This window comes from Notamacropus eugenii, chromosome 6 (genome assembly GCF_028372415.1).
Source record: "Notamacropus eugenii isolate mMacEug1 chromosome 6, mMacEug1.pri_v2, whole genome shotgun sequence".
NCBI classification, from domain to species: domain Eukaryota; kingdom Metazoa; phylum Chordata; class Mammalia; order Diprotodontia; family Macropodidae; genus Notamacropus; species Notamacropus eugenii.
This window is the reverse complement of record NC_092877.1, coordinates 94,542,706-94,568,950: the sequence shown is the minus strand read 5'-3', so window position 1 is coordinate 94,568,950 and position 26,245 is coordinate 94,542,706. Positions and strand designations below refer to the sequence as shown.

At 37.8% G+C, this 26,245-nt stretch overlaps 1 protein-coding gene across 10 annotated transcripts in view; it reads left to right on the top strand.

Moving 5' to 3' along the window:
• The window catches only part of RBM47 (RNA binding motif protein 47), a 153,989-nt gene that overhangs the window by 21,245 nt on the left and 106,499 nt on the right, over positions 1 to 26,245 (top strand). Inside the window, exon 1 of one of the 10 annotated variants that reach the window (XM_072620556.1) lies at positions 13,038 to 16,903. The exons of the other annotated variants lie outside the window; for them this stretch is intronic. The gene's annotated coding sequence lies outside the window, so the exon portion shown is untranslated. Of the gene's footprint in view, positions 1 to 13,037; positions 16,904 to 26,245 lie in introns of those variants that run through there. 10 annotated transcript variants of the gene reach the window in all.

Below are 26,245 nucleotides of genomic sequence, written 5' to 3'. Positions count from 1 at the left end.
TTTAAAAAAATTCTCAAAAAATAAACAAGGAAATATGTTTCTGTTTTGTGTCTCTTTTCTGGTCTGTTAAAATTCAGCTGCTTTCTGTGTCTTCTTTTTTGTTGGCATAGTCTCAAAGAACAGTCATGTCCACACCAGGAAGATATATCAAAGCATCCTAGGAAAGATTGTATATACATATACACATACACACAGATTATGTTGGATCTTTCCCTAGGTAGAATATTAAGCTGCCTAAGGGTGGGATTGTTTCATATATATCTAAGAAAGGAAATATTTCTGTTTTGTCTTTTGTGTCCCTAGGACCCAGCACAGTCCTTTTTACATAGTAGGTACTTAATAATGTTGATAACAAATGTTTGTTGAATTGAGTGTGTGTGCATTTACATTACATAGTTTTATTTGCATAGCCAATACATACACCCATGTAATGCAAGAGCAAATTTCAGCCTACCATCGGAATGATTACAAATTCAGACTTTGTTCTAATTTATGTGACCTGGGCATCAACGTGGTACAGTGGATAGGGTGCTGGAGCTGGAGTCAGAAAGAACTGAGTTCAAATTTGGCCTCACTTACTACTAGCTAGGTGACCCTGGGCCAGTCACTTAATCCTGTTTGCCTCCTTGTTCTCATGTATAAAATGAACTGGAGAAAGAAATGGCAAACTACTCCAGTATCTTTGCCAAGAAAGCCCCAAATGGGGTCATGTAGAGTTGGGCATGACGGAAATGACCAAAAAGCAACACATTTATGTGACTCAGTTTAATTAAACAAATGAAATGAAAAATAATAATGCTGAGAATTAGAACTCAACGTACATATAATTTTTAATTAATGATTTCAATTTTTCTCCATCTGCTTGCCATAGCAGAAAGGAAGTAGATGAATCATAGAAAGGGAAGTCAAATTCTACGCATGGCTCATTTTGTTTTACATCATTTTATTTTTCTAAGTCTTCTAATTTATTCATGGCTACTGATCCTACAGAATGAGAGTAAGATATAGTTCTGAGGAATGTACAAGGTTTTTTTTTAAGTTTGTCTACACTTGTGGGCTGTATGTTACTTTTAGTCATTATATAACATGCCCTTACCAAAACCCCAGGCAGGAATTTGAGTCTTTAGATGTTAACAGTTCTCCTAACAACGCATGGCTTGGCAAAGAGCTGATTTTCAGAGTTAGAATAATTAGTGTTCCAACAACCTCTAATGTTGAGGATTTGCATGCTTGTCTGGCATGAACTAGTCTATTTGACAGTAGAAAAAAACCCCAAGTCTATAATCTTGTTTTCAGTTGAATAGCAAAAGAATGGACTTTTCATGCTGTTTTGTAGACTAATATTAATCGTAGGTGACTCAGTGGATAGTCAGAAAGTCAGTCAGAAAGACTGGAGTTTAAATTTAACCTCAGACACTTACTAGCTGGGCAGATCACTTAAAACCACTGCCTGTATACAACTGGAGAAGGAAATGGCAAACCATTCTAGTATCTTTGCTAAGAAAACCCCTTGGACAGTATTAAAATGCCAGAAGACATGGCATGAGAAGATGAGACCCTCTGGTTGGAAGGGCCTAGCCTGCTCATTGTGGTCTATGAGGTTGCTGTGGGCTCACACTAAACAAGGGTTTGGCCATTGAGCAGAAGCATCTAGTCTTTCCTTATCGGACTTGATTATTTCTTGGAGCTAGGGTGTGGGTCTATTGTGATAAGCAGATCATTGATTAAATCATAAATCCAGGAATGAATGAAGTACTTCTCAAACCTACTTCTCTAGGACCAACAGTTGTGGTCCTCAGCTACCCCTGTGAGAGTCAGTGTGACGTGGTGACCAAGAACGATGACTTTTTTTTTGGCAGGATGATCTGAGTTTAAATTCTGCCTCAGAATCTTAGGAGCTCTGCACGTTAGGCAAGTTATTGAACCTTTCTTGAGTTGAGGTTTCTCTGTCTATAAAGTTGGGATAATAGTTGTACAGGGCTATTGTGAACATCTAATGGGCATGAAGCCTTTGCAAACCTTGGAACAACGAATGTGCAAACATCAGCGGTTATTAGGGTTGTTATTATCGTTATTGTAACTGTAAAAAATAACAAAATACCAATTACTGAAGAGATTATGTAGCTTTGCTAATAAAACTCAATCATTGAGGCTAATGATAGTTAATATACTATCCTCCTATTCCCCTTGTCCTTAGTTTTTATGCAGTTAATTATGTCTTCAGAAATTACAGTATGTATTTTGTTCACATGGTTCCAAGGGACACTTTAACCTGCTAATATCAGTGAACAGAAGGCAGTAACACGAGCAAATTTGTGAGTAAAAAGTAATAAAAATTCTTTAGGTAATGCAAATAAAACAAATTTTGAAAGGGGACAGAAAAAGCAATTTTGTTACTATGATAGAAACTTATATTCTTATAAAATGAAACAGTTCAGTTTCATATACAAGTTTTTTTTTGTTCTTCTTTGTATATTGAAATATTTGTTGATAATACAATAAAAAAATGCTCTAAAACTGTAGGTTAAACAGAAGTTTTTTTGATTAGTAGTTTCAAAAACTTTTCAAGGCAGACTGGAGTAATGGGAATAGCTTGGAATCAGAAGAGTTGGTTTGAGTCTACTGTCAGTACTAGGTGAGGCCGTAGGAATATTTGTATTTTCTCTAAACCTGGTTCCTCATTTGTGAAAGAAATGTTGGTAAATAATAAGTAACCTACCTGGATAAAACAAAAACACTTTGTAAAATTACAATGTTACCCATTGTCACTATTACAACTTAATTATGCTAAATTTAACAAAAAAAGATATTTCATTTTGCCTCTTCCAACTAAGCCTGAAGATCTCTCTTTAGCTAAAGAAGTAAAATTAATGGAAAACAAAACTAAATCACTCAACTAGCATTTATTAAGAAAGTCGAAATTACGCTAAAGAAAGTTGAAAGAACATTAATTGTTCTACAAGAGTTCATAGGGAAAAAGAAAGCTTGTTTCTGCCATTTAAAATCTTGTCCTATTTTTTTGTAGAACTTTGGCTTATTATAATTGGTTTGATGGATAACTCAGATGAATAGATAACTCCTGTAATATAAAGCTTTTGCATGGACACATATGGATGATGAGAGTCTTTGAGTAGGTCATTAGGACCAATCAGCCTCCTGAATTTCATGCATTAATTCCTTATAAGGGTAGTCCCTTAGTCCTTCAGCCTGCCTCATCTTGAACATTTCCATTGATAGGAAGAGTGGTTTAATGCAGGATGATGCCCCTTGTGATGACTTTGCTCTTAACTTCCACTCTGGAGCATCCCGGAATCAGTTTACTCCCTCTTTCACATGACAGCTCTCAAGATCTTTGAAAACCACAGTCACTTCCTCCTATAGTCAGCATAAGCTGGTAACAACTTTCTTGGGTTAAAGGAGGTTTTGAGTTACCAGAATTTGAAAGCCAACCATGTCATTTTATCCATCTTTGTGTGTGTCTCCATTAAAAAAAGCACCGTATGAGGATGGACAATTATCCACCTACTCTATGAAATTCTTCTTATAATGAGTCATTGAGTTATACAGCACAGCACTAATTATTTGATATTGTTAATGATGATAATAAGCATATTACTGTTATAGTCCAGACACTGAACTAGGTAGATTGACAACTGCAACTGAGTAGTCCCTAATTCGTAGCCTAAAGAATGCCTGTACATATTAAGGAGGATGAGAGACTAGGGAAGGCTTTGAGAAACATAAATGAGGGAGTAGAGATGCCCTAAAAGACCCCAATACCCCAGAAACAATTGCTGAATAACATTTCAAGCCTTAATTTCTTGTCTCATTGTTCTCATTGTTTTCGTTTTTGCTAATTCACAAAGTTATCTCCATTTACCTCTTTGTTTTTTAAAAACATCATTTTTGGAGAAAGAATAATCAGAAATGAATGTTGTAAAATTAAAAAGAAAAAAAACTCAGTCCTGGGGAAGAGATGTGAAAAAGAAATGTCCCCCTGACCCCAAGACTTGACAGAGATAGGAAGTCCATGAATGTGAAACATTAAATATATTGTCAGGTTTTTTTGGTATATTAATTGGTTTTGCTCCTTCTTTTCTCTTCTCTTATTTTAATGGTATAGAATGTATCACTGGGAGAGGGAAAGAAGGATATAGAAGGGGAATTTAGGTAATATAAAAACAAGCTGTTAATATAAATTTATCTTTAAAAATCCCCAAATATAATTTTAATTCCTTTTATTTTTGTATACTATAAATCTCCTGTATGTATTGAACTTTCCATAAAGAACTATGGCAGCCTTTAATTGAGTTGTTTTTTGCCTACTTTAGCTTGAAGGAGTTAACTGAAATTATTTTTAATCTCTTTATCCTTGTCACACCATTCTGCTCTGCAGTAATACACTAAAGAATTTCCACAAAGCAAAGGCTGGGGACTTAATGCAGCTCCTGCCTTAAAAAAAAAGAAAGAGAAAAAAAAAGAGCCCACATTGTCTGGAGTCCACGACAGCTCTTTGATCATAAAGTTAATGGAGAATCACTGATAAATCAAGAGACTGAAAATGCTTAAACACATAGAAGAATTCAGAAGTGCTTTACATTGGTGATATCAAACTCAGATAGAAACTGGAGGCCATTGATCTGAACATCTAAGGATCGCTGCTGGCAACATATTAATTTATTTGTTAAATATTCCCCAATTCCATTTCAGTTTGGCTGAGGTGTCACTCAGCAACGTGCCACCGGCTTCATGGACCTGCCTCTTGTTACTCTGCTTTAGGTGATAGACATTAATCCTCGTTTTCTCAAATTTCCTAGCTCTTGGTTAATGAAATCATGGAAACATTTGGGGACAAATTATTTCTAGGTAAAAAAGAGAAAACAAACCAGGCTTTTCTTGGACAAACTTTTGGTGGTATTAGCTATTTACTGTAAATTCTGATTTTAGAACTAAGTCTGCAAAAATAAATAAGCATTCATTGTGGGGTTTTTCTTTTCACTCTGAGACGAGGGGTAAGAACCAAGCAAATTGAAAACCCTTCAAGACTTGGGTTTTTTCTTTCCCTTTTTTTCATATCCTCAGAATAGCTGACCAGGGAACTCATGCTCCACTTTCAGCGTCTTTTCGTCTTGTTCTTCCTCTTTTTCCTTGCTCTCTCTCTCTTTCAGCCTTCCTTTAGAAAACTCCGTATCCTTTAACAGAAATCAAAGCTTGAGCTTTCCTTGGCACGCCTTGCCTTAAAGGATCTTGAACCAACAGGCATGTACATGCATACATACACATATACATACATATGTACATACATATGTAAATACATATGTACACACACCTCCCTGTCTTTGTTTTCACCATTTGGGGGGAGTATCTTAGAATCTATTCCTCTTTCATTCTGCTTACACATAGGGCGAATTATCTTTTAAATAATCTTTATCTTTAAATTATCTTTAAATTATTAATTAAATTAAATTAAATTATTAAATTAAAATTATCTTTAAATAATCTTTAAAATGATCAGTATAAATCTGCATTCATTCACGCCTCCAAAAGCCAAAATAGTTTTTCTACAATTTCTTTTCAAATTTTTCTCTATTATTTGTCAATTTCAATTTAGGTGTTTACATGTAGCATAGATATAGAATTGGTGAGTTTTTGTTTAAGTTATCCTTATTAGACTGAAACTATGCCCACATGAATGGCCTTTGCAATCTTTGAGTCCCTTTACTTTTGAAATATAGATAATGCATTATTTAGGAGCTGAAATATTATCGTTTTTCCTTGCGATATCACAGCTCAATCACACATTTGGTCTTTTGGGTATACTCTTGTGCTTTTCAGCAAAGATTAAATAACTACTTTATTGGGTGATTATCAATGGATAATTATCAAGGTGGTGGTACTTCAGAGAGGTGACATGATACCGTGGGTAGAAGTACTGGACTTGGAATCAGGAAACCTCAGTTCTTGTGCTACCACAGATCCTTATTAGCTATGTGATCATTGGGCAAGTCACAACTCACTTTCCTTATCTGTATAATGTGGATAATACTTCTATTACCTATTTCATAGACTTGTTATAAGGTTGGAAACTTTAAAGTGCTATATAAGTTTGTTATCAAATATAATAGTAAAAAAGAATTAAGCAAAAGGCTGGAAATTGAGATGTTTTGTATAAATCTGCCCCTAATTCCCTGAAAAATACATAAAGCAAAAAAAAAAAAAAAATACCTCCTGGCAGCCAGTGGAGAAATTATTGAATGGGGAAGTGATGTCTTCACTTAGGGAAAAATCACTTTGGCAGTTAGATGGAGGAGGATGGATGGGAGTATTGTAGACAAATAGGACAATCAGAGACTTCAGCAGTTTAGTCCAGAGGTGATAGAAGGTAGTGACTGTATGAGGTGAAGAGGAAGGAGAGAGGAACATTATGAATTCTGCTTTGGTCATACTAAATTTGATATTGTCACCACATCTAGTTTGAAATATAGAAAAGGCACTGGTGATTCAGGACTGAGGCTCAAGGAAGGGACATTGAGTTTAGAGCTATGGATCTATGAGTTATTATATGAGATATATTATGAGATAATTAAATCCATGGGAGCTGGTGAAGTTACCAAGGGAGAAAGTGAAGAGACAGAGGGAAGAAAGGGGAATAGAATCCTGGGGATCACCCACCATTGTTTTTCAGGCATGTCTGACTTTTTGTGACCCCATTTGAGATTTTCTTGGCTGAGACTGGAGTGGTTTGCCATTTCTTTCTCCAGCTCATTCTACAGATGAGGAAACTGACTTGTCCAGGGATAGACATCTAATAAGTGTCTGATCTCAGGAAGGTGAATCTTACTGCCGATAGGTCCAGCACTCTATCCACTTCACCACCTAGCTGTCCTAATGATATGGACAACGAACCAGCAAAGTAGAGGAGGGAGGAATGATCAGACAGGAGGAGAAACCAGAAAGTAGGATCACAAAAACAAGAGGAGAGGATGGTCAACAGTGTCAAACACAGCAAAGAGCTCAAGAAAGATGAGGACAGAGGGGGGAAAACTCAAGAGACTCAGCAAATCGGGTAACTTTGGAGAGAATAGTTTTCAGTTTAGTGAGATCAGAAGCTAAATTGTAAGGGGTAAAAGAGTGAGAGGATGAAGTGTAGACCGCTTTTTCAAGTTTTTCTGAGAAAGGGAGGAGAGATATAGGGGGATAGCCTTGAGGGAATGAAAAGTTTTTAAGGCTGGAGGTGACTTGGGTGTATTTAAATGCAGTGGTGAAGGAGAGACTGAAGATGAGAAAGGATAATGGGGGCTGGGGGGGTATGTCAGTTTACAGGAGAAGATGTATCTCCATATCAAAGGCACCTGTGGAGTGAAAAAGAGTAACTTCATTTTCAGCCACTGGAGGATGGAAGAAGAATGAGTGATGTCGAGGAGGGGTTTGAAGTGAGAAGGTGAGATCAAAGGGAGCTCCCTTTGAATAGCCTTAGTTTTTCTCAGTCAAGAGACCAGGTCCTCATCTGAGATTGGGGGGGGGGGGGGGGAAGGCAGGGCTGTGGGATGCTTAAATAAGGAAGGGAAGGTTGAGAATAGCCTCTGTGGGGAGTGAGATAGGGAAGATAGTGAGACAGTGAAAGAAGGTCCAGTAAAAATCTGTTATAGGATCAAATACCTAGCCTATTAGCAGAAAGAGATAAAAAGACACTACCTTTAATTGTTTCTATTTAGCAGGTTTCAGTAGAAGCAAAGTGAAGTTTAATGAAAATCCTCAAAAATTCATTGGTTTCTAGAAAAATAGGATGGAATATTTGCAAAAACTCTAAATCATACATTGATTTAATTTCAACAAAATTCTGTGGAGAGGCTTATATTACAAAGGTTTGCAGATAAGTTGTTTTGCTATTATAGGAAAGAACACTAATTATATAAAATATTCTGTATTGGATACTTGGAATACCTATAAAGAATTCAGAGTCCTTTCCCTCACGTAAGTTTATTTCATGGACGGTTGGGTAGGAAAATACAGCATGTACCCAGATAAATAAATATAAGGTAATCTGAGGAAGGAGGTAACACTAACAAGCTAGAAGATAATCATGGCAAGCTTCATGCAGGAAGTGGTCTCTAAACTGAGCCTAAAAGAAGCTAAGAATTCTCAGAGTGCGAAGTTCATAAGGGAATATAAAGGCCATGATTCTGGTGTCATAGACCCCCTTGGCATTGTAGAATGTAGGGGAAATAGGGCTAAACACACTGAAGCCAGATTAGGAGAGGCATTAAATAAATATTAAGCAGAGAAGTTCTCTTCTCCAGGTGACTTTTCAACCTCTTTTGTTATCTTTCATATATCACATTTTTTTGTACCAAGAACAGTATTAATATCCAAACTGATTTTAGGTATGATCTTGTGTCCCGAAGTAATATATATTGTTATTATGATTAGAGGCATAGCTGTCTGTAATTCTTTATGAATTTTACAGAGGTGGATGAAAGGTGAAAGTGATGCGGAATAATCCTGATACAGATAGAGAATATTGATTGAATACCAGCAAAATGTTGTTAGTTATTTGTGTCCAATTCTTTGTAAATTCATTTGGAGTTTGTTTTGGGGTGGTTTGCTGTTTCCTTCTCCAGCTCATTTTACAGATGAGGAAACTAAGGCAAACAGGGTTAAGTGACTTGCCCAGGGTCACACAGTTAGTAAAGTATCTAAGGCTAGATTTGAATTCAGTTCTCTCTAACTCCAGTGCCAGTGCTCTATCCACTATGCCACCTAGCTGCCCCCAACAAAATGTAACTGGTGATAAAGAAACATTCCCTTCAAGGATTCTAATTATTAACTTTGGGATTATTGAGAAGTGATTTGAGTTAGCCTTGGCTCACATAGTTTGTGGGTGGTTGAATTGGAGTTAGAATAAAAATAATCGGTTTTACAGTTTCCCTTTTGAATTGGACTTAGATTTCTTGTTTAAAGATATATACATATATATATATATATATATACATCTGTATGTATTTGGCACATAATCATATTACCTTGAGGTAGTTTATCATACTGTATTTTTTATATTATTTTATTCAGCCTGTTACATGTATGATAGTAATAATAATAGCTAACACTTTAAGGGTTACAAAGTTTTTACAGCTATCTTACTTAACCTCGTAATGGCCCTGGGAGGTAGGTGCTATTATTATCCTTATTTTACAGATGGAGAAACTGAGGCAAGCAGAGGTTAAGTAATTTGTCCTGGGTCACACAGTTCTAGTAAGGGTCTAAAGCTGAATTTGAACTCAGGTCTTCCTGACTCCAAGTTCGGAATCCATCTAGCTGCCCAGTTAGCTCTCCCACTAGATTGTAAAGTTCTGTAGATCGCGGAATACTTTTTCTTCCCCACAATACTGTGAACATGGCTCTAGATATATTTGTTGAGCACATTAGGATTGAGCAAAATTATCTCTTGATTTTACATTCATCTTTCTGATTAGAGGCACTAGAGTACTTTTCATAAATGGTGAGTCTGGCTGGCTTCTTTCACTTCATCCCAATGTCACCTCCACACTAATGATAAATCAGTAGGAAAGCTGAACTAGATGATGGAATATGCCATTTTTGGTACTACTGAGAACAAGCCAAATGGAGACGTGTTAGGCAACTGCCCTGATCTCCATAATCATCTTTCAGTCAAGAGTAACATCACCGACTAGAGCAGAACATGTTGACCTTCCTTCCTCTTCTATTATGTACTTCTGTCAAAAGAGGAGATTTTCTGGCAGAAGTATTGTTCACGTTTTGAATTATAAAAAATTTGGATTTTCACAAGAATACACAAAGGATTGAGTGAAGCTTTCAGTATTTCACTTCGGCCTGGAGCTATCTATCAAATGAAGCTCAGTGGGTCTCAGGCCAGACACTATTTAATGTGTTTGTTCATGAAGTATACTCATTGGATAACAACTATTTAATGTTCTCAAAGACTATGCCAGGAGAGTACAAGCTCTGGCAGGTCTTACCAGGCTGAAAAATCTCTGAGTTAGGCCCAGTGATGGATCATGTCTGTCTTCTGAAGACCAGCCTACTGAAATTCAAGAGAGGCTCATCATCAGATTGGCCTCAGGCTAATGACTTTTTTGGTCACTGAGGGATTGGGATCTGCATTCTTGGAGGAATTGACCACACCCACAAAATCACATATTTTTGAAATACTGAAACATTGTGAGGTGTACTTCTTAAGTTTGCCAGATGATGCCAAGTTTACTAGGTCTTTGGTGAACCTAATTTAGATTTAAAATGTAACCCCAAAAGTTGTATAAAAGGAAGAAGTCAATAAAAATGGGAAGGTTCACTAATACCGGGGTTCTTCATTTTTGGTGTCAGACCTCGTTGGCCTTTTGAAACTGACATTTCCTTTCTCAATAATATTTTTCAGTGCCCAAAAGAAAATACATAGGATTACAAAACAATCATTGAAACAGTTATCAATTAAAGAAAAACAACTCAGACCCTAAGTTAAGAATCACTGCACTAGGAGAGTGTAAACACATTTCCTAAGTACAGTCAGAACAAAATCTGGAGGTCCTAATAGGACACAAGCTAAGTGTGAGTCAGCAAAGTAAGCATACATATTTCCAGGAGGGCAGAGTAAGACATTTATGAATTATAAAGTTCCTCAGGAGCATAAATTTAGGCTTTGCTATGACTGACACTTTGTAAAAAACAAAAAAACTTGGAAAAAGTGGATAAAGTTGGACTTGTAATAAAGAAAGCCTGGGTTCAAATCTTGCCTCTGGAACTGAACATGTCAAGAAGTCATGGGTCATTTTTAGAGTTGGAAGAAACCTTAGGGACAATGGAATCCAACGATGTCATTTTATAGATGAAGAACTAAAAGAGCCACTTGCCTGGGGTCCCTAAGTCCAGCCCTCTACTCTGTAGCCCCTCAAGGTCACACAGGTGCTCAAGAGCAGAGCCCGCATCTATACTTAGTGCATTTTCTACTACTGGAAGCCACCTGAAGAAATCAAGTCTTCATAGTAGAGAGTGAAAATTGAACTGGGCCTTAAAAGGGTAGTATTTTATGTGTGTAAAGAGAGGGGCACAGTAATGTAAATAATTACAATTGATAAAGGAAGATCCATTTTGAGACTGCCCTTCTACCATTACCACCAACCACCACCACCAACACCATCACCACCACCACCACCATCACCACCACCACTGCCTTTCTCTGAAAACCAAGAAATTCTCATTATGTTCTACTTCTGTTCTGGAATTTGTTTTATGATTCTGCTTTCTCTGTATTAAAAACAGAATAATAACTGATTGCCCTTACTCACTGTTTGGGAGAATAAGTACTTTGTGAATCTGACTTAGTGGTATAATTGACTATGAGAGCTTTTTCTTCCCCTTCCTTTTTTTTGGTCAGTCTAAATATTAAGGGCTTAATATCTGTGCAGCTGGGTGGGCTGTCCCTACCTGTCTGGAAGACCTGAGTTCAAATCCAGCCTAAAACACTTCTATTTGCTTCAGTTTCCTCATCTGTAAAATAGGGATAGTAATAACACGTGCCTTATAGGGTGGTTGTAATTATAAAGTCTTTAGCACACAGTACCTAGCATATAGTAAGCACTGTATAAATGTTAGCTTTTATTATTAATTAATATTATCCCTGCCATTATGCTAGGCACTCTGTTAAGTGCTGAGAATACAAAGAAAGGTCACCATTATAATTGGGCTTCGAGCTATGACATCTTAAATTGTGCAAGGTAACCCAGGAAATAAATCATGTGTGGGTGAGGGAAGATTTGAGGTTGAAGTTAGGAAGCTGCCTGTGTGATAAATGCTTTGGATCTCCTTTAATCTGGCTCAAGGAAGTATGAGTCTTTTTTTTTTTTTTTTTTGAACTAAGCCTGTTGACCAACCCTTTTTGGTTATTTGATTTTTCCTTCTAGCCACACCCCAAGTTGAGTTTTGTGGTCCTGGCCTATTTACCTGAGACCTGACCTTGGCCTTTCTTGGCATTCCCTTTCTTGGCTATGCCCCTTTCTTATTAGACTTGCTGGTTTTCAGATAAGGGTCTGAGACTACTTCCCAGTCAAACAGATGTTGCACTGCTACTTCCCAGTCAAACAGATGTTGCACTGCAGAGATAGAATCATTAGCATAGCTAGTAAGAAAAATATGGGGCTATATCCCCCTTGTAATTTTGCGTATTACACATACATAAACTGTATGAAAGTCACAGAATATATGGCAAATATTTCTACATACCAGCAAGTGGTAAGGATTATTTTGCTAAACTGTGTTCTGAATCTTCATGATGTAAAAGAAACAATACGGGCCTGAAAAGCAGGAAACCAGGGTTTTCATCTTCATTAGTAGGATCTTAGATTTAGACCTGCAAGGGGACTGGAGAGATCTTCTAGTCCTGAGACCCAAAGAAATGAAGGTTGTTGCTGAAAGAAGGTCATGCAGTGTTGAGGCAAATGCTAAAATGCAAATTGTTTAATAAGTCCAGTATTCTTATTGTGGCACACTTTTGCTTCTAATTGTCTGTTCCGTCATAACCAAGTTACTACAGTTCTCTGGGCCTCAATTTCCTCATCCAACCTACTTTTCACATCCCTCAAATGAAAAGATACCAGAGAAGGTGGAGTTGTTCACGTTAGAATACCATGCAGGCAAGGGGAATGTTGAGATTGAGCAGATCGGCCTCCATTTTAGGGATAAGTTTTAGATTATTAAAAACACTACAATTTCATAAAGGCAGTCCAGCCTCTCCTTTCTGCCTAATCCTGGCCAATTTCACTGCCTGTCTGTAATATTCTATTCAAATTATGTGATATTGATGGACCAGCTCTATAAGATACTCCATCCAGATGTATGTATCAAGAACATCTCACTCATCAATTGTTTCTTGGACATCTAGAACTGAATGTTCCATAGAGATCTTTTAAAATTAATATTTTTTAATTTATAATTTTATTTATTATATTTTCCCCCAATTACATGTAAAAACAATTTTTGACATCATGTAAAAATTTTTTTGTGTTCCAGATTTCTTATAGACATCTTAAATTCAACACATCCAAAACCAGAATTTATTAGCTTTTGTGCCCCACCCACAACACGCCCATTCCTAACTTTCCTCCCTGTTATTTGTACTCACCAAAAGGGTGGCTTGACATGTGTAAGCAGGGGAGGGTAGGTGGTTGTGGTGCGGTGGTATAGGTTGATTTTAACACCACCTGGAAACTACTTCCTCCCATTAGTTTTGCCTCTCTGAAATCAGTATAAAAAACTCTTAGTCACTGCCCAGTCATAGTAATATTTTGCATAACATAGCTTCAGTTGATACATCATAACCTTTGAATATGTTGGCCTAAAGTGCTATTTAGAGCAGCTAGGCAATGCAGTGGATAGAGTGGCAGAATTGGAGCCAGGAAGACCTGAGTTCAAATCTTGTTTGCCTTAGTTTCCTCATCTGTAAAATGACCTGGAGAAGGAAATGGCAAAACCACTCTAATACTAGAGTATCTCTGCCGAGAAAACTCAAAATGGTGTCATGAAGAAACAGACATGATTCAAAAATGACTGAACAGCAGAAAAGCTCTGTACTTCTTCTTTTAATACTTATTGAGTAGTTCCTCAATTCAGGGCATTTTGTTAGACACTTAAAAAAAAAGAACCAAGTACTTATTAGCTGCCTCCTTTTACCAGGTGCTGTGCTAAGTGCTTAACAAATGTTATCTCATTTGAACCTCATAACCACTCGGGGAGGTGGATGCTATTATCCCCATTTTTAAATGTGGGGAAACTGAAGCAGAAAATTTAAGTGACTTGCCCAGGTTTGTATGACTAGTAATGTCTTCAACCAGGTTTTAACTGAGGTGCTCTGGTTTGGGATGTTTTGGGTTTTTTTTTGTGGTGGGGAGGAGGGTAGCTTAGGTCTTCTTGACTCCTGTATCCGCTGCCCCAGGTGGATGGATAGTGAGAGAGAGTAACAAAGAAAAGAAATGGAAAGAATGACCTAATTTCTGTCTAATAGAAATAGAGACTAGTAAGAATAGGGCTTGGACCTGTCATTTCATTTAAATAAGGAAAGAGAAAACCAACCTCTACAAATGTAGGTCAGCTTCCATAACTGGACCTGTTGCTCATGGGGAGAACTCGTCTCTCCTTGTGAGGAGCTATACCTGCTGTGACATTTTTAGTTTTCGAGAGCTTCTTGGGTCAGGGAGAAACTAAATGACTTCCCAGAGGCTACAGGATCAGAGGTGGAATTTGAACCCACAATTACATGATTCTAAGGTTTATTCCAGGGGCTTCTCAGTAGAAAAGATAAGTCATTCAATCAGCCAATCAATCAAGCACTTACTCTGTGCCAGAGACTGTGTGCTAAGTGATAGGGATATGAAGAAAAGTAAAATATAGTTCCTACTCTTCATATGTGATAATAACCATAATAGCTAATATCTATACAACTTCTTAAAAATTCTCTCCAATGTCACAGAATTTTCTCTAGGGAACTCTTCAAATGGAAACTCCCAATGCTGAGCTATAACTGATGACCTAATATTAATAGTTACTTCAGGGCAGTCATAGAGACAGAGAGAGAAAAGAAGAGTGGGTTTTCCAAACCCACTTGAACCCTGGTTTTCCAAATTGAAAGACCAAATATTGGCTACCCTGCTATTTACTCTGCCCCTCCATACGCATATGTTCAGTTTATGTTCTTAGATTAGAAATTTGTAGTTATCTCCATTTTGGAGAAGTGGAAATCTAGACTCAGTAATAGAGTAAACAACTTTCCCCAAATCCCAGAGCTATTAAGTATCTAAGTAGCATAAACCACTCATTCACATTTTCAAAAATGATTATTACTTGGATAATATGAAATTAGGAAGTAGATTCAGGACCTAGGGTTCACATCTCAGCTCTGCTACCTGTTAGAAAAATGACAGTGTGAAGGATTGAGAGCAAATGGATAGTGAAGATATGGAGTCATGAAGTAGCTTAAGAGTGTGATGGAGAAGGATTTAATAGGAGGATGTTGTAAGCACAATAAAAGGATCCAGTAGTGGAGAGGGATGGAGAGCAGATACAAAGAAATGGGTAGATAGCAATGGAGAGCAGATACCAAGAAATGGGTAGATAGCAAATGGAACGTAGTCTTGGGGGAGCAAGATGGAATGGAATGGATGACTCAAGTGAAGAGGGTAGCTGTGGAAAGGAGAGAGGGATACTTCTCAGAAACAGCAAGGAAAGAGGAAAGGATGAGTAAAGATGAAGAGAAAGAAATGCAGAGGTAACGAGAAGGGAGAGTTGAGAAATCTTGCATGGCAGATTTGAAATTTTCAGTAAAGAAGGAGGTGGTCTCCTTCAGAGGGAGGCGGTTTTGAGGAGCCTGAAAAGGGTTTTGAATGGTGTCATTGGACATCTCCTAAAGATAAACAACAGGACCCAACTTTAGTTACAAGAGCAGAGATTTGTGAGTCCTCCACGACCATCTCAGCACGTTCATTTCTTTCTTAACTCTCACTCAACACTTAAGGCTATACCATATGATGTAATAATAATGAACATTTATACAGCATTACTACATGCCAGACTCTGTGCTAAGCATTTTGTAATTGTTAAGTACCTTGTGATATGTGCTATTACCCCCATTTTACGTAGGAGGAAACTGAGTTAGGTAACTTGCCCAGGGTCATGCAGTTAGTAAATATCTGAACTCTGGTCTTCCTTAACTCCAGGCCTAGTGCCCTATCCATTGATCCACGTAGCTGCACCTATGTAGCAGTAGATTATAGAGTGCCTCATTCTAATCAGTTTCACCTGTGTACTTCTGCCAACCTGCACCAGAAACTATGTTAGCTCAGGACATTGTACCAGGTGTCTTGTATCACCTAAAGGTCTAATGCAGTTTGTGCTGAGGATAGAAATGACTGGACTTAAGAAGAGTTGAATTCACAGAGTCATAGATTTAGAGCTGGGAAGGGATCTCAGATTATCTAGTCTAATGATCTCATTTTGCAGTCTTAAGTGGTTTGCAAGGTCACACAGGTACTTAGCATTAGAGGCAGTCTTTGAACTCAGAACCAGTGATTTTTTTTTCTACATATCTTTCTTTGAAAAAGTGTATAAATTGAGGGAAAAAAGAGAAATAGATAATAACTGTTTGTTTTTTTGTCCTCGAAGAGGACTGTGACATTGAGAAGGTGATGTCATGACTTGCATAGTGGGGCAACTAGGTGACGCAGTGGATAGAGCACTAGTACAGGAGTCAGAAGGACCTGAGTTCAAATGTCACCTCAGACACTTTGACACTCACTAGTTGTGTGACCTTGGGCAAGTCACTTAACCCCAGTTGCCTCATCCTGGATCATCTCCAGTCATCCCGATAAATATCTGGTCACTGGATTCAGATGGCTCAGGAGGAGAAGTGAGGCAAACTCAAAACACTCAAAACAAGTCATGTCATTATTTCTCTGATGGCATGGTCTTCTTTGGCAATGAAGGACGAACACACGGTGGTTTGATAGTGTAGAGTAATGATCTCAAAGCACTTATTTCCAGTGGGTCAGGGCCTCTCCCAGCTGTTGTAAGAATGTGGAGCAATGCCTGCTCTGTCCTTGTTCAGCAGAATTAATGACCTTACACTGTTCTAAGTAGGTATGAGCTACCGATAACTATTGTGTAAACTTTTCATGATCTCTGTTGATGATATTAGGAGCACCTTTGTTATATTTGATCATGTGCTGAAACCACCTAAGTTTTATGAAGTTGCTTGGGTGTTGTTTTAATTTTCGTTGAAAAATACAAAATCTGAAACAGGTTGGAGTTTTGCTCTGAAACAGGCACACCAGCATTTGCTTTCTCCTGAAAATCAAGGCTGCTCCTTTATTCATGGGACCAGGTAAGGAGACTTTAGTTACCTGATGTATATGTCATTATATTTTATATATTCTTTTTAAAAAATCAAGATTCTTTGTCAAAGTCCAAAGGAAGTTAAAATCATGTAGTTGAATGTACATGTGTGTGATATTTTAGTTGCTTCCTTGCTACAATTATGTAATGCCTTATAAAGCATAATGATTAGTCAAAATAGAGTAAATTTTGTTATCTTTATCAGTTGTGAAAAAAAAGGGATACCATGGGGTTTAGCTAAAAGAAAAGTATATTTTTTCTTTTAGCAGATTATTTTCATTCCACACCAACTGGTTAGCATATTTTTAAATGAATGGCAGCATCTCTGTATCCTAGTCTGACTAACAGGGAAACACCTAATCCTCTTAACTTCCTTGCCTTTGCAAACAAAGGTTTGTTGGAATAAAATCTTTTAATTAGATCAGTCACATGGAAGAAGTATTTATTTAATGATCCCACATAAAACTTGTTAGAGACATCAAAGCTGTTTAGCTCAGCAGTGTTATTTGGTGTTCATTTTTAGGACTTTTCAATGAAAGAACGGAGAATGGACTGGGTCCTCTGACTTAAATGCAGTGATCCTTTCACTACACCAGGCAACCTGCTCATCCAGTTAGATAATTTATTAGCTAGGCAACTGTTCATGTTTCTTGATCTGGTTTATCCTCCCCTTTTTGATATGAAAAGTAACACAATTCATCTGGATTTCTGGCTTACTTTGTAGATGAAATCAAGCATTATCATTGGATGGTATCAATTCCAAAAAGATCAATCCAAATGAAAATTTAGGTAGAAGCGTGATTATGCACTTTAGTGAATTACATGCCTGAGTGAATCAGCAAAGATGTAATAAATGAACCCGAGGAAAAACAATCCATATAATCTCAGGACATTCTTTCCAAGCAAACGCAAAGTTACTGCTGTTTTTCTTAGGATTTCTCACTGAAGAGCATTTGAAAGTTTAAGCAGCCTAACTGGTTAAGCCAGGTTTTCAGTGGTATTCAATAAATTGGAAGAGCTGCTCAAAAATGGTTATGGAGAAGCAACTCCTATAGGCATCACACTCATTATTTCTCAAATTCTGAGTATAGGTAGAATAATGTTTTCTTTTTTAAAAGTCGGGCCATAAAGCCCTGTTTAGAGAACTCATTTAGTGTAGTTTCACTTACTCCTTTAACTGAATATTTAGTGAATATCTACTTTGTACTAGGACTATTCTTGGTGCTGTGGGGAGATGGGGAAAAGACCAAAAACATTTTTCCCACCCTTGATTTATTTATAATTGTAGGGAGTAGACATAAACATGTGAAATAGTCAACTGTGATAGAGAAATTGATTTAAGACTGATCAAAATGAGTGGTATAGGCAAGATGTCATTTTATCTGATGCCATAAAAAGCTAACAGGAGAATCAGATCGAATGGCTTCTAAAACATCAGGTCCTTGTCACAGATGGTCTGACAGTTCAGGATTGATTCATGTAGAGGACCTGAGGCCAAGCAGAACTAACCAAACTGTGATGTTCATTAAGACAAAAAGGACAGTATTTCACGGTCTACCATTTTTTTAAAATGGAAGCTTATAATTTAACTCAGAAATGGAAAAGTAAAATTAGTTTAACTCCAAAATTTGTCTTTCTTAGCATCTGCACAGTGCTCTGTTAAATACCCTAATGGTGCTTAACAAATGTTTGTTGAACTTAATTGGGTTTGCATTATTTTCTTGTCCGTGATAGATTAGTTGGAATCCTCTTATGTAGGCTCAGATTGTAGTATTCCTTGCCCCAGTAAGAGCATTTCTCACCCCTCTAGACCTTCTGTTTGGGTGTCATTCAGCTATGTCTTCGAGTCAGCCTTCTTTTGGACTTTTTCTGCCTCCATCAGATCATCCGTGCTTAACATGAATCTATGAAGTTGTTATTCTGAGATTCTCTGCGGAAATATTAATGCTCATGAGATATGAACGATACAAAGTGAGATGAAATGAGCATGCATGTGACAGAAGGCAAAAGGTCAATAAATGAAAAGCAAGTTAGACCAACTGCCCTCTCAAAAAAACAAGGACCATACCTTGTATATCTTTGTATCTCCCTTGTACTCTGAGCAGTTCATTGCTTGTTCATTGAACGAATGAATATGGTTTTTCCTAGCTCATGTTGCCTTTTAATGTTGCTGTACAAATGTATCAAGTGGGACTGTCAAAGTTGGATGACTCCCACAAATCCAACTGGACTGAATTCTCATGATTCTAAAGCTAGGCAAAAGGCATTTCTATGGATGGCAAACTTCTGCTGCACCTTCTACCCTCTCTCCTAAGAAGGGTTCAGCGAATTCCTGCAGATGACTAGATGTTCATATGTCCTATTAGAGAAGATACGTGCTTAGACATAACATTAACATTTTCCTTAACAATATCTTCAAGAAATTGTCCATTAAATCATTTTCCATATATGCTTAATATATGTCTTATCTATCTGTTTGTGTATCTTTCTATCTATGTCTCTGAGGTAGGGGGGCATATGTGTGGTATTAGTGGGTAGGTATATTATACTAATCTTTATTTCAGTTCATTTGCATATAGAACAATATTAATATAGAACATATTAATGAAACTAATAATAATTTAGTTAGAATAGATAGTGAAAAAGATACAGAGAGATTTGGACCTAGGTCAGGTTGCAGAAAGAAAAAGATGCTAATAAATTGAAACTAGGAAATCTGGAAGAATCATGTCTGTAGTTCGTCAGTTCTTTTGTCCACTCTTAGCAAAGTTGGACTATACCTATCCAATCAAATTGTAATTTTTGCTAAAAGGAAAACTCCAGAGTATCACAAGGCTTGGGACAAAGAGGAAATTTGGGGGTTTTGATTTCTTGTTTGGCTACATTCCTCCTTCTTTTAAGTCATGAAGTTTACTTCACTTAATTTTTTTAACCAAAAAAAAAAAAAAAAAGTAAGGGAGGCAAACACTTGAAGCAAAACAGATTTTTAAAAAACAGCAGAGAAAAGAAATGGGAAAGAAGAAAATTTCTATTCTTCATAGAAATGGTGGCCTAGTCTTGTCAGTCATTAGAATGGCCACTTCAGCTGGTTCCATATAAGTAAACATTACATTTGTTTTAGAGCTAAGGGAGACCTAAGAGATCTTCTCAAAATCCAGTTAATAATCGAGCTCTGACCAGACCCCAAACTCCCATTACAGCAGGCTGCCTCACATAACTCTTTTATCTCTGGTTTTTCACTGGGTGCTGAGGACCTGTTTAGTTCACCAGTAATGTATTCTTCAGAATGACTGCTAACTTCTACAATTTCAGGCATTCCCACTATCTTAGGAAGTTCCTATCTCTGGTATTACTTGTAGGTCATCAATCATTCCTTGTCCTGTAGCTAGAAAACAGTTAGGACAAAGATTGTGATTAGCATCTTAGCCAGAACTGAAACTGATTGCGTTGAATGAAGCATATTTCAGTGGCCCTGCGTTCTTTGGATCAGAGTTTCAAAAAGTGAACACATAAGGAACAGAAGGAGAGTGTTGGGTTAATAGGTGAGTTTAGGTGGCCCTTGGTCTTTTAACAGTAGAAATAGCCCAATGAAGTATAGTATGCTGTGCAGGATGAAAGGTAAAGGGACTTATCATTTTCTTAGGGATCTTTAGCAGAGATCAGTCTGTCCTCCTTAAGACAGATGTTCTTAACTTTTATTGTGGGTCATAGTTCCCTTTTGGCAGTCTGATGCCTAATGGACACCTTCTCAGAATAATGTTCTTAAGTGCAAAAAATGAAAATACACAGTATTGCAAAGGAAGTCAATTTAATTGAAATACAGTTATCGACATATTTTTTAAAAAACCAGTTTATGGATTACAGTTTAAGAACCCCTGGCTCAGCTGGATTTTGCATTTTGTAAAAGATTGCTAATAGATTGTTTACACTTCTGTAACTAATAGAAATTTCATGGTGTTATTAAATCGTAGACTTAAAGCTGAAAGGGACTTTGGAGGCCATGACTCTAACGCTCTCGTTTTACACACGAGGAAACTGAGGTCCAGAGAGGTATAATAACATAGAGTAGTGTCTAGTGGAATTTGACCTTTGGTCTTCCTAAATTCAAGTCCAGAACTCTACTGCACCACCTGACTGATTGTTTTGTTTTATTTTTTAAAACTTAAAAGAGGTGTGAAAATATAAGGAAAATGTACATTAAATCACCTTGGCGTAATGCATTCTTTTTTCTTCCAGCATAGGATGAGGAAAGCAGATGTTTGCTTGAACTCAGTTTGAATGTACTGAGGTAGACTTCTATTCATCAATACTTATTAAACATTCAGTGTGTACAGTACAATCATGGATTCTGGTAATAGAGGAAAGAAAGAAATAGAAGAAACAGTCTCAGGCAAGACTCTACTAAATGAAAAGACTTCTAGGGGCTCCATCCAAGGCCTTCTCATCTTCTCTCTTGGCACTCTTGTTGATTTCATCTTCTCTCATGGGTCCAACATGTCTTGATGCAGATAACTCCAAGACCTCCATTTCTAGCCTTCATTTTTCTTCTGAGCCCTCAGCAGCCATCATCAATCACTTACTGAGCATTTCCAACTTGATGTCTCATAGACGTCTTAACTTTGGCATGTTGGAAATAGAAATGATCTTACTGCCATGCCAGCCCTCTTCCTCCCCTATATCTGTGGAGGGCACCAGTCATCTCCACTTCGTGACTTCTCTAGCTTCTTCCTGCAAGTCCCACCTTCTACAGGAAGACTTTTACAACACCTTAATTCTAGTTCCCTTCCTTTTGTTAATTATTTCCTATTTATCTGGTATAATTGTTTATACGTAATTGTTTGCTTCTTGTCTCTTCCGCTACACTATGAGACCCTTGAGGACAAGGATTGTCTTTTGCTTCACTGTGTGTCATAGCACGTGACCTGCACATAATAAGTGATTAATAAGTACTCATTGGCTGACGTTACTGACTGGATCACAGCTTTGAACTTATCCTCATCTCATTCTTTCTCATCCTCATGCTCACCCCTACTTCCCATATCTAGTCAGCCTTTCCAGTTCTACTTCCTCATCTTTCCCATCTATCCCTTTTTTCCCCCACTAACAACCACCCCCTGACCTTTGCCTGAATTATTACAGTAACTTCCCACTTTGTCTTCCCACCACCACCTCCTTCCGATCCATTGTCCGCAAGCTGACAGATCAGTATTCCTAACCACAGGTCTGTGCATATGCCACGCATAAGCTCGGGGAGATTCAGTGGCTATCTGTTGCTTTGCAGATAAAATATAAGCTTCTGTGTTTGACATTTCAGGCACTTCCCCATCTGATGTCCAGCTCTCTAGGTATATTTCCCATTCTTTTCCATCCTGTCCTCTCTATCGTAGCCACACTGGATGAGCTTATGAGTGGCATAGACAGACTTGTGTTTAAGAATATTGGTGTACTTGCTCTTCTTTTTGTGTGACAGTTCCATCTCCTGTCTTGGTGCCTTTGTAAGACTGTCTTCCATGTTCTCTAGAATGCTCTCTCTCCTTCTGCTCCTTATGTCCCCTTAGCTCCATTTAAAGCTTATCCAGCCCAAATGCTCAAGTGCTCTTTCTTTACAGAAGCCTCTACTCCCTCTTCCCCCAAGTTATTCATGTTTCTCTTCCCCACCCTTCCCACTCCCATCAGGAGAACGTAAGCTCCTTGGAGGTAGTGACTGGTTTTGTTTTTGTTTTGTGTTCTAGATTTTAGCACATTATCTGGCACATAGTAGGCACTTCATAAAAGCCTGTTGAATTGAACTGGCTCCTGTTGACTCATGGAGGCAGCACCAGGATGTACCTGAGAAACCACTTGGGATCTTAGGCTCCTTTATTCACTGTCTAATTGTATTCATTATGCAAAAACAGGGATAAGTACTGGTAGCAACTACAACCTTGACCATCTCCCCTTGCAACATCCCAGAGATACCACAAACCAAAAAATATGTTTCCTCCAGGGGCACAAAGTCTCAAGGGCCAGAGTGCATGGAGGCAGATGCAATGGTACATAAGAGAAATTGGTATTAGAAGGGTGGGGAATACCATGAGCCAATGGGCACTTCTTTTCTTATCAGAATGCATTTTTCAGGGTCAAATGACCTTGCTCTTCCTGGGTAGACAGAGTTTCTGTTTCTCCCCATCCTGTCATTCACAGCCCCAGTAGAAGCAGAGTTTTGAGTGTTTTTAAGGTCTGCAAAATTTTCTACATACAGTCTCTGATTTGAAGCACTAAAGTGATTACTATAAATTAGGTTGAGGTAATTTGAGGGATAGTCATTTGATGGGTGTAAACACCCATGGAGTGCCAAACTCTGAAGCCCAGAGTGGAAGAAGGGAAGTTAAAAAAGAAGATGCATTGTCATCCTAGATGGAGGTCACTGGAGGTTAGTTTATTTGGGGGCAGTCTTGATAGTGTTATTTCATAAGATATATTGTAATTTACAATACAAAGTTTTAGCTTTATTGATTTTGTCTTTGTGCCCAGATCCACTTTAGTAAGCAGAGCAGAGGCCATTTTTCAGAAAAGCTATCAAACGATCCTTTATATATTATCTCCTAAAGAAATACATTTCCATAGGGATAGTCATAAATCAGATGGAAATCTCTTCTCCATCTTGTTGGCTTAAAGTCATAACCGTACTGTACATTCAAAGCTGTCTTGCACTTTTAAAAAATTAAATTAAAATATTTTTCAATTATCAAGTATCCTTTTTTCTCTCTCCTTTCCCACCACTAGGGGGAAAAAGCAAAGCAAAGTGAAACCCTTATAAAAAATATGCAGAGTCAATCAGAAGAAAAAATTCCTGTATTGGTCATATCCAAAAATGTTTGTAAATATCTTTTGTTAGTAGAATACTGAATAGAGAAAGAAGGAGCTAGACTTTCAAGGGGCCCTGGAAGGCCCCTTTTCTCCAAAAGAATTCCCTTATAGTTTACCAATCAGTGATTTATCTGATTTTTTAAAAAATGCAAGTAACCTTTAAAGTAGGAATTCTTAGTATTTTTTATTAGCTTGCTTGAAGTCTAAAAATCATTGCAACTTGGGGAAGTTTTAAATGGGATGCTGTGGGGAGGTAATTTTGGAACATTTGGAAGCAGTGGGATGGTTGGTGGTGGAGGCAGAGAATGCAGCAAGGCTTTGAACAGCCAAAGAAGGTGAGAGGGCACTGAAGAAAAAAAAATGGCCTATTATGCAATTTTACCTAGGGCTCTGACAGTTCTAACACTTTCACCCCAGGATGACTTTGTTACCTTCCCACCCACACCTGGAATGCCCTTTTCCCCTCTTCTTGGTCTATTAATATACATACAGTACATTTTTTGCTTCCTTCCTAGCCCAATTTAAGAGTCTCCTTGATGACCATCTCACAATCAATTTCTCTTTGTTTTGAATTCCTTCAGTATTTATGTAATTTTAAATAATTGTTCAGTGAATATATTTCTGTAATGGTAAAACCTTAGACTGTGACACAAAATAAACCAGTCAATGAAAACCCTGATTAGAGTTTTCTAAATTTATTCTCTAGTAGATTCCGTGTTCCTTGGAATCTCGCTTTTTCAATATTCTCACAGGTAGCAGCATCAAGCTCTCTGGTAGCTTGGGAGAGAACGGCTTGATTTTTTATATCTGCCAAATGTAAGGAAAAAAGATAAGAGACAATTCCGGGTTTCTATGGAAACCCAAGTATCATTTTGGCCATTTGTTGCATAAAGCTAGGTTACAAAGTTAACAGCGATGTAGAAAGGATACATTTTGCTTTCTTCCGGCTCTGTATAGCTTCGGGTGGAATTTCTGACCAGCAAAGGAATGACCAAGAAGCAGTCATAGGACTGAGAATCAGAAAGCCAGGGTCCTAGGCAATTAACCTCTGGATAATTGAGAGTTAACTATCACTGAGCAACTGTCAGAAGAGTGTTTTACTGCTGTAGATTTTGAGCTCTGTGGTCCACTGCAGGGGAAGGGAGTGGAGAACCATTGATTTATGGAAGGATAATCTCCGTAGTGTGTGAAATTACTACTCTGAAGCACCTGTAGTGTTGGAATATTTGAGACGATTGTAACTCAGGATTTCCATGCTTGGGCAAACTTTACATCTCTTATTTGGGACTAGATAAAGCGTTGTAGATGTTTTCCCTGCATTTTCCAAAGATCAGATTGAGATTCTCTTAACTTATGCAGATGAACCTTTTGATTCCCAGTGATCCTGGCAATGTTAAGAAATTCCTTATCATTTTGAAAACTCAGAGCCCTTGGGTTTTGTTTTGACAATACTTGTGATAGAATAATCTTGTTTTCAACCTTTGAGGTTGAGTAGAGTCTGTAAGGGGTTCTGGATATATATTCAAAAAATGTGTAATATCTGAACAATAGTTACATTCTTCGTGTTTCATAGACATGTTTATTAATTTTTCATTTATTTATTTGATGATTTTCTAAATTCACTAGTAATTATTAACCTCCTACTATGGTTCAAGCTCTGTGCGAAGCCTTAGAGATATGGGAACAAAAACCCATACATAAGTCCGTGCCCTTAAGAAGCTTTGGGAAAACTCCATTACTAGTGCCTTCCTCTCAGAGACTGTCTTCATTCTACTCTGCATGTATCTTGCATACCTTGTGTTTCCTAGTTATCCCTCCCCACAATCCCCCCCATCAGACTGTGAGCTCCATGAGGGTGGGGACTCTTTACTTTTCTTGATATCTCTACCACTTAAGCTAACCCCAGTGCCTGGCATATAGTAAGTTCATAATAAATGTTCATTGACTGTCTATTGTTATTCAGTGGTGTCCAACTCTTCATTCGTTATCTGGTGGACCATAGTATGCCATTGTCCATGGGGTTTTCTTGGCAAAGATACTAGAGTGGTTTGCCATTTCCTTCTCCAGTGTATTCGTCCTTCGTTGCCAAAGAAGACCATGCCATCAGAGAAATGATGACATGACTTGTACTTGACTTGGTTTTGAGGGCTAAGCAGGTCACCAGCCTCACTTCTCCTCCAGAGATATCTGAATCCAGTGATCAAAGAGATTGAATGACTTGCCCAAGGTTGTACAGTTTTAGCAAGTGTCTAAGGCCAGATTTGAACTCAGCAAAATGATTCTTCCTAACTTCAGGTCTAACACTCTATCCGCTGCACCACCTAACTGCTCAACCAGGTCTGAGGAGCAACCTATAAAAAGGCATGGAAATGAGAACCAGAATGTCACAAATGAGGAACAGCACACACAGGCCAGTTTGTCCGGATTAAAATAAATCGGAAGGGCATAGTCACATTGGAACCAGATTTTGAAGGGCAGATAC